Raw genomic sequence first — 8,101 nt, 5'->3', positions numbered from 1 at the left:
GAAAAAACAATGTGGAAGTGACATTCAGACCACATAACTGATTTCCTTTTCAATGCTAAAGACAAAGTGGACAAGTTGGAGAAATATGGAGTTTATAAGCAGATATATATATATATATATATATATATATATATATATATATATATATATATATATAAAATATATATATATATATATATATATATATATATATATATATATATATATATATATATATATATATATATATATATATATATATATATATATACAAGCAGATTTCACATGCGTCGATACTTTGGCTCCTTGTCACGTTCCTTCGACTTCTGTATCCAGCGGTGCAGCAGCTTCATCAGCGGAATTGTCAAAAACACGGAAATACAATTATTTGGGAGATAATTTCATTTTTTATGCAATAGGAATTGAAACATTTGGTACCTTAGGCCCCCAAGCATTGGAGTTCATTCGTGAAATCGGCAATAGGATATCCAAAGAAACGAATGACCCAAGAGCTACCTCTTTCTTGATTAAAAAAATTAGCATTCTGATTCAAAGAGGAAATGCAGCTTCATGTTTAGGTACAATTCCTCAATCAAAAACCCCAAGTGAATTATCAATGTTTCCCATGAACAAAATGTATCGGCATGTACAGACAGTGCAAGAACTGGAGTTGTGCAGTTTGGTAGAAGACTCGCAGCAAAACCGTCAAACTTTGACAGAAAAGGAAGTGGGAACTCTAAAAGAGGCTGAGTTTGGTCCTCTGGCTGAGCCCTCAAACGAACTAATATCTAATTCAGTTTTGAGCAGTTTTGCTTCGAATTCTTTATCCTACCAGTCCAATGAAGGGGTGAATCATCCTATCCGTGTTTACTCAGAAGAAGATAGTAGTGGCAAACGTAGTTGCAGCAATAGATCGGTGATACATTCTTCAATCAAAACTCTTGGGTTCAATGGTTTAAAAAATCTTGGAAACACCTGTTTCATGAAGAGTATAATCCAATGTTTATCAAACACGGGATGGTTGCTGGAATACCTAAAAAAGGATGCATACATGGAAGATATCAATACTAGTATTTCTAGTATGAAAGGTGTTTTAATCAAATCGTTCGCGGAAGTTATCAAGGAATTATGGTCAGAAGATTCATCTGATAGAGTAATTAACACAGTCTACTTCAAAAATCAGATTCAAAGATTTGCCCCTCGATACATGGGTTCTGCCCATCAAGACGCCCACGAATTCCTTCGATATCTTTTAGAAGGTTTACATGAGGACCTCAACAAAATTACTGAGAAACCTGAATCAATCTTAACTGAGATTGACGAAAAATTGAGCGATAACGGAAAAGCACAAGAGTCCTGGCAGAGATATTTGAATATGAACAACTCCAAGATTGTAGACAATTTCGTTGGTCAATTAAAATCCACTATGAAGTGTACACACTGTGGACACTCATCAGTAATCTTTGATCCTTTCTGGGATTTGTCCCTTCCCATACCACAAAGATCTGGCCAAGTGAGTTTGTCACATTGCTTGGATTCTTTCACAAGAGAGGAAACTCTGGATGGAGATGAAAAACCAATGTGTTCGAGGTGTAAGCAAAGGAGAAAATGTACAAAGTCCTTATCAATCTATAAGTTTCCCCGTATTTTAGTAATTCATTTGAAAATATTCTCTCCGACGGAAAGTTTCAGTGGCAAATTGAATGTTTCCATTGACTTTTCTTCAGATGGATTAGATATGAGCAGTTATGCAGCAGAGAATGTGGCTCCTTGTCATTATAATCTATATGCACTTTCAAATCACAGTGGGACTACTCACAACAGACATTACACATCATATTGCAGACTCCCATATAGTGGCACATGGCATGAATACAACGATTCACAGGTGTTCCCAATTTCGCCAAAATCAATTGTGAGCAATGAGGCATATGTCCTCTTTTATGAACAGGAGGGAACGAAGCAGCACCTTTGATGTGTGTTTTTTTTTTCTCCTTTCCTTTTTTTTTCTTCTTTCCTTTTTTCTTAATAATCTTAGTTCTTTGAATTGAATTGTAGTTGTGGCACAATATATATATATATATATATATATATATATATATATATATATATATATATATATATATATATATATATATATATATATATATTAATTCGTTAAAAAAAAAGTGTAATAGTGTTTATGTAAGACAATGTGGTCGAAATTTACAAAAATGATATGCTGAACATGTAAGGTCCTTCAGACTAGGTAAAAATGATTCGACGTTTTCAAACCATTCCTTGGCATACAACCACAAGATCCCGAATCTAAACGATACGGAAATTTTGCACTATGCAAGGAAGAGTTGCAAATTCAATTATTTGGAATCCTAAGAAAATCATAAGCATAAACATTGCGGGTGCAACCTGTTAAATGATCAAGTCCATCTAGTTTACTCACCGGATTTCGAATTAGCGTATCCACATTCTCACAAGTAAACAAAATTCAGATACTCAATTAAGCGAATTACCTCACCTACAGTGGTATTATACAAGGGACAATGTAATCATTTTTAGTTTAATGTATAAGTTTGAAAAGATCCTTATAGAACAAAACTGCAGTAACGTAAGTTACAAATAAAAGTGGTAAAAAACATAGAAATTTTCAATCCTCATTTTTCAACAAAAAAAAGGATTGGGAAAGAAAGTTTTTGGCTTTCTACTACTCCATCTTGATACAAAAAACAAGGATGAGGGAATCTTCCAAGGAAAGGAAGGAAGTTATCAATTTTAAAATAAGTAACTCTATACATGGATGTGTAGATCATGCAAAGAAGTAACTTTCAGACACAAATTGAAAGAAAGTCCTCCTGAAACAGCTACTTTCATATAAACATTGAATTACACGAAAGAAAAAATTTTTTTCGAAACAAATACTTCTATATGAACACTGAATTATACAGAAAATACTTTTCTCTACTAAGTTTGTATTTCAAACATTCGTTGTGGAATAAAAATCAGATATCATTTACATGAGTTCTACTTTGGATGAATGGTAATAAATTGCACTTACATGGGACACTGTCACCCTCACTGGTATACAACGATGTTTCGCCTTAAGACACTTGTCCTAAGGCTCTTCAGTACCAAATTGGATAACATTTTAATGTTATAACATTATAATGTTGGATAACATTATTGACAACATTAATGTTGTCTTAAGGCGAAACATCGTTGTATATCAGTGAGAGTGACAGTGTCCCATGTAAGTGCAATTTATTACCATTCATTCAAAGTAGAACTCATGTAAATGATATCTGATTTTTATTCCACAACGAATGTTTGAAATACAAACTTAGTAGAGAAAAGTATTTTCTGTATAATTCAGTGTTCATATAGAAGTATTTGTTTCGAAAGAATTTTTTTCTTTCGTGTAATTTTTATATGAAAGTAGTTGTTTCAGGAGGACTTTCTTTCAGTTTGTGTCTGAAAGTTACTTCTTTGCATGATCTACCTACACATCCATGTAAAGAGTTACCTACTTATTTTCAAATTGATTATTTCCTTCCTTTCTTTGGAAGATTCCCTCACCCCTTTTTTGTATCAAGATGGAGTAGTAGAAAGCCAAAAACTTTCTTTCCCAAAACTAAATCACTCCTAAAAATATAACCCCTTCAATTCAAATAAAAAAGTACGTCTCTCAAAAAATAATATTCATTTGTTTTCATGAATCAGATCGCAACTTGAAATGATTTTGCAATATAGTAGTGTATTATCAGTGAAGCCTATAAATTCAAAACATTTAGGTACTTCTATTTTGGTACAATCTGTGAATAACTTGCATAGCCATATTATTGTTTCCACTGCAAATGTGATAACGTAATTTCCAATGAAGATTTACAATACAAATTCAAATAAACCTTTGATATTTTTTATGGAATGGATGTAGCACTGGAGATAAAATTAACGACAAACAAACTTGACCTCATTTCACGATTTAAATCACACGAAAATGTCACGTTCACTAATAAATAGTTATCATTTTATTCGTATTGTAGATTATGAGTATAAAGTGATGGAAACATACTAATTTGCCATCGTATCAAACTCGCTTACTTGAAAGTTTCGTAATGATAAAAAAAGATGACTAATAGAAATGAACTTGTTAGAACACAAACGCGTACGTTGAACCCAAGAAAGGCAAGTCACTCTCTCAGGCGATACTGCATAAAGAGAGGTATGAGAAACCGTCAGTCTCACAACAATAATAGGTTAAGTGTTTATCATATCGTCCTAAATTCAATATAGCGAACCACCAATAATGGTGGACTGTTTTTGTATGCCACCCTATTATATCGAAATCCAAAATGGCGGAAAACTAAATGACCGCCATACCAATTTTGAAAAGTCGGCTAAGATTGGGGATGGTTTGACGGTGCTCGGACAAATGTTTTAGGTGCCGACGAGTGTCGACTGTTGCCGATAAAAAATGTAATTCGTCATCTATTCAGGCTCAAAACTCTTCGCTACTGGTCAAGCGACCAATAAGGAGACTAGCATGTACTGAATTAATAGGCAAATGGCCACGCATTGAATTAAATGAACAGGATAAATAGAAAAAAATGTATTGTTTTTTTTCAGATGGCAAGAAAATAAAAATAAACTTTGAATTGATTCAAATCAAATTCAGCAATTGTTTGTATTACACAATTTTTACGTTATGAAATCTTGTCGCGAAATTTACCTGTGCAGAAACAAGAAGACAATAGGTTTGTTCTGGTTCTAACATCTAACATCCGAAACTGTTTGGAAACTACACAAGACATGCGTACAAACAATAAATCTCAAACAATCGTATACAGGGTGATTCACAAGTACTTTGACAAACTTCAGGAGGTGATTCCTCACAATATTCTAATATGAATTGTCCAAATAAATAAATGTCTGGAAACGCTTCGTTTCCAAGATACAGGATGTTGAAGTTTTATTTTTATTTTCGTTTTTTTCAAATAACGTTTGAAATACTGAGCTTAATTAAACGAAACTTGGTAATGGAGGTTTTTGAGGTGTCGAATTCGAACTTGATGTTCTTATTGCTCTTGCGCGTAGGGGGCGCCACCTACACGTCTTTTTCTTCATAACTTTTTTAGGCGTACTTCTAGCACATTTTTCAGTAAAAAAATCGATTCCTCTATCATATCTACGTAAATAAGCTACCCTTGTTACTAGTCGCTGTAAGCAACCGTTTTCTAAATATTTGGACTTGAAAACTTCAAGCCGATTATTTGATAATCCATGCATGTTGAAGTTATTACGAATATTTTGCTTTTTTCACAAGAATGCTTTGGAAATGAATTTTACGTTTTACTCGTTTGAAGAGGTCATTACTGTTGGCTAAGTTCCTTTATGACATCCTTAAGCGAAATAGTTATTTTTGTATCAAGGGTGCATAATCAGTATTTGTTTTAATAAAATTTGCAAGTAATGTCAACATTTTATTTCAGGAAATTTTGAATATGTAGAATAAACTAAAATAAACGAAACTAAATTGTATTCAAATAAATTGTTGGAAGTGTCCACCTTCAGCGAAGATACAGGCAGTCAGTCGTCTAGTCATTGAATCTCGTACCCGCTCAAAAATTATTGGTGTGTTTCTTATTGTTTCACAGGCGTCTACTATTCGGTTTCTTAGATCTTCCTCGTTCACTACTGGAGTCTGATAAACTAGTGACTCCAAATGTCCCCAAAAATAAAAATCTATCGGGTTTATATCTAGGGACCTTGGTTAGGTTCTTCTACACCCCAACGATCCATCGATTTGGATAGACTGTGTTGAGGAATTCCCTGGCTACAACGCTAAAATGGGCCGGAGCCCCATCATGCATAAACCACATGCGGATACGAATTTCTAATGGTACATTCTGAAGTAGTCCCGGCAATTCATTTGCTAAAAAGTGTCTGTAAGTTGCGCCATTCAGTCGGAGCGGAAGAAAGAAAAGACCTATCAAGTAATTATTAATTATTGCCGCCCAAACATTTACAGAAAATTGATACTGATAATGCCTTTCACTAACTGCGTGCGGATTTTCGAGAGCCCAAACATGGTTGTTATGAAAGTTTGTGATAGCATTTCGGGAGAAGTTTGCCTCGTCCGTGAAGAGCACATATCTTAAATATTGAGGATTTTCAGTCAATTTTCTCAAAAACCATTGACACATAGTAATGCGTTGGGGAAAGTCTCGTGGTAAAAGAGATTGTACTCTTTGAATATGGTATGGATAAAACTGTTGATCGTGGATAATTCTCCAAACTGTGGACTGAGTAGAATTGACAGCTTCAGCAATTACTCTTGTGCTTGTTTCTGGATTCTCCTCGAGAGCGTTCAAAACAGCTTCTTCCAATTCTGGGGTTCAGACTGCTCGTGGTTTTCCAATAATATCAGCTGCCCTCTTAAAGCTACCTGTTTCTGCCATACGACGGTGGAGACTAGCAAATGGAGCTGAAGGCAGTACTCGATTAGGAAATCGCTCCTGGTAAATACGTCTTGCTTCGCGCGCATTGCCAGCAAGGCCATAAACGAAATGCATATCGGCTAAATGAGCATTATTGTTTAAATAATCCATTTTTTCAAAAGTGTTTTCTACTTCTTCTTACGGAAACTTCAACAAAACGTCTAACTGTCACAAAATATGTAATTACCAAAACTACTTACAAACGTCAAATTTGTTTCCAAAGCATTCTTGTGAAAAAACAAAATATTCGTAATAACTTCAACATGCATCGATTATCAAATAATCGACTTGAAGTTTTCAAGTCCAAATATTTAGAAAACGGTTGCTTACAGCGACTAGTAAGAAGGGTAGCTTATTTACGTACATATGATAGAGGAATCGATTTTTTTACTGAAAAATGTGCTAGAAGTACGCCCAAAAAAGTTATGAAGAAAAAGACCTGTAGGTGGCGCCCCCTACGAGTAAGAGCAATAAGAACATCAGGTTCGAATTCGACACCTCAAAAACCTCCTATTACCAAGTTTCGTTTAATTAAGCTCAGTATTTCAAACGTTATTTGAAAAAATGAAAATAAAAATAAAACTTCAACATGCTGTATCTTGGAAACGAAGCGTTTTCGGACATTTATTTATTTGGACAATTCATATTAGAATATTGTGAGGAATCACCTCCTGAAGTTTGTCAAAGTACTTTTGAATCACTCTGTATATGAAGAAATGAAGACGAGAAAATACTGTTGATCATGTTCATTTTGTTATATAGCGTATCCTTGTAGCCAGTTCGAATGTTATCTAACCTCAATTATCAATCATTCAAATCAAATAAATAAAAAAACATCCTAGAAATTAGGTCAAACAAATTTCCACATGAATGCGTATGAGCAACGGGAATAGTTTTCAACAGTTCTGTCTCGAGAGCAAGAACGATTTGGGACGGTTCAAGACAGTTTAGGATCATTTCGCAGTCGAAACCAGAACAGAGGATTCATCGAACCGAACTTATCCTCAATAAACCAGAACGCTCCTTATCAACTGCGCATGATCCAGACGTCCTACACCTGAATTTCGTAGAACCAGAATAAACCTACTATGTAACTCGATCTTGACAGAAGTAATTCTGTTATTTATGGAATATTAGGTTTTTTCAAAAGTTTTGTCCGTTTTTATGAGTCTACTTTAAACTGTAATAATCATTCGATTTATTCGACATAAGCGGCATGTGAATCAGTGCACCTTTGCCAACGTAATACAAGTCAATTAATTCTTTCAGCCTAAGAATAGGGCGCTCAAAGTTCGATGAAGTCGACGAAGGCCTTTTTTTCTTGATCCTTATTGGCGATAGTAGTCGGTTGACGAGAGGTCTGGGGAGTATAGTGGGTGAGACAGAACTTCGACGCTCCATTCGTTTAATTCTCGGACGGTGATTTGTGAAACGGGCGGACTAGCGTTGTCGTGGAGTAGGATCATACCTTTTTTGTTGACCAGTGTCGGCTGCTGCTGATGCATTTTTCGGTATATTTCGTCGACTTCCTCACAATAGCACTCTGCTGTAATGATTTGGCCTAGTTACAGTGTTTTGGTCGCGCGAAAGCAAAGAAGAACAGATCTCGAAATGTGACAATTTCATGTCAT

General features: G+C 34.8%; 1 pseudogene; it reads left to right on the top strand.

The window, feature by feature from the left end:
- Positions 1-262: 262 nt before the first annotated feature.
- Positions 263-1,963, top strand: LOC141481672 (ubiquitin carboxyl-terminal hydrolase 2 pseudogene; annotated as a pseudogene).
- The last annotated feature ends 6,138 nt before the right edge of the window (positions 1,964-8,101 follow it).

The sequence above is a fragment of the Leptinotarsa decemlineata genome, unplaced genomic scaffold (assembly GCF_025532065.1).
Source record: "Leptinotarsa decemlineata unplaced genomic scaffold, Ldec_3_MD MMD2_tig00000251_RagTag_RagTag, whole genome shotgun sequence".
NCBI lineage: Eukaryota > Metazoa > Arthropoda > Insecta > Coleoptera > Chrysomelidae > Leptinotarsa > Leptinotarsa decemlineata.
This window is presented reverse-complemented; position numbering and strand designations above follow the sequence as displayed.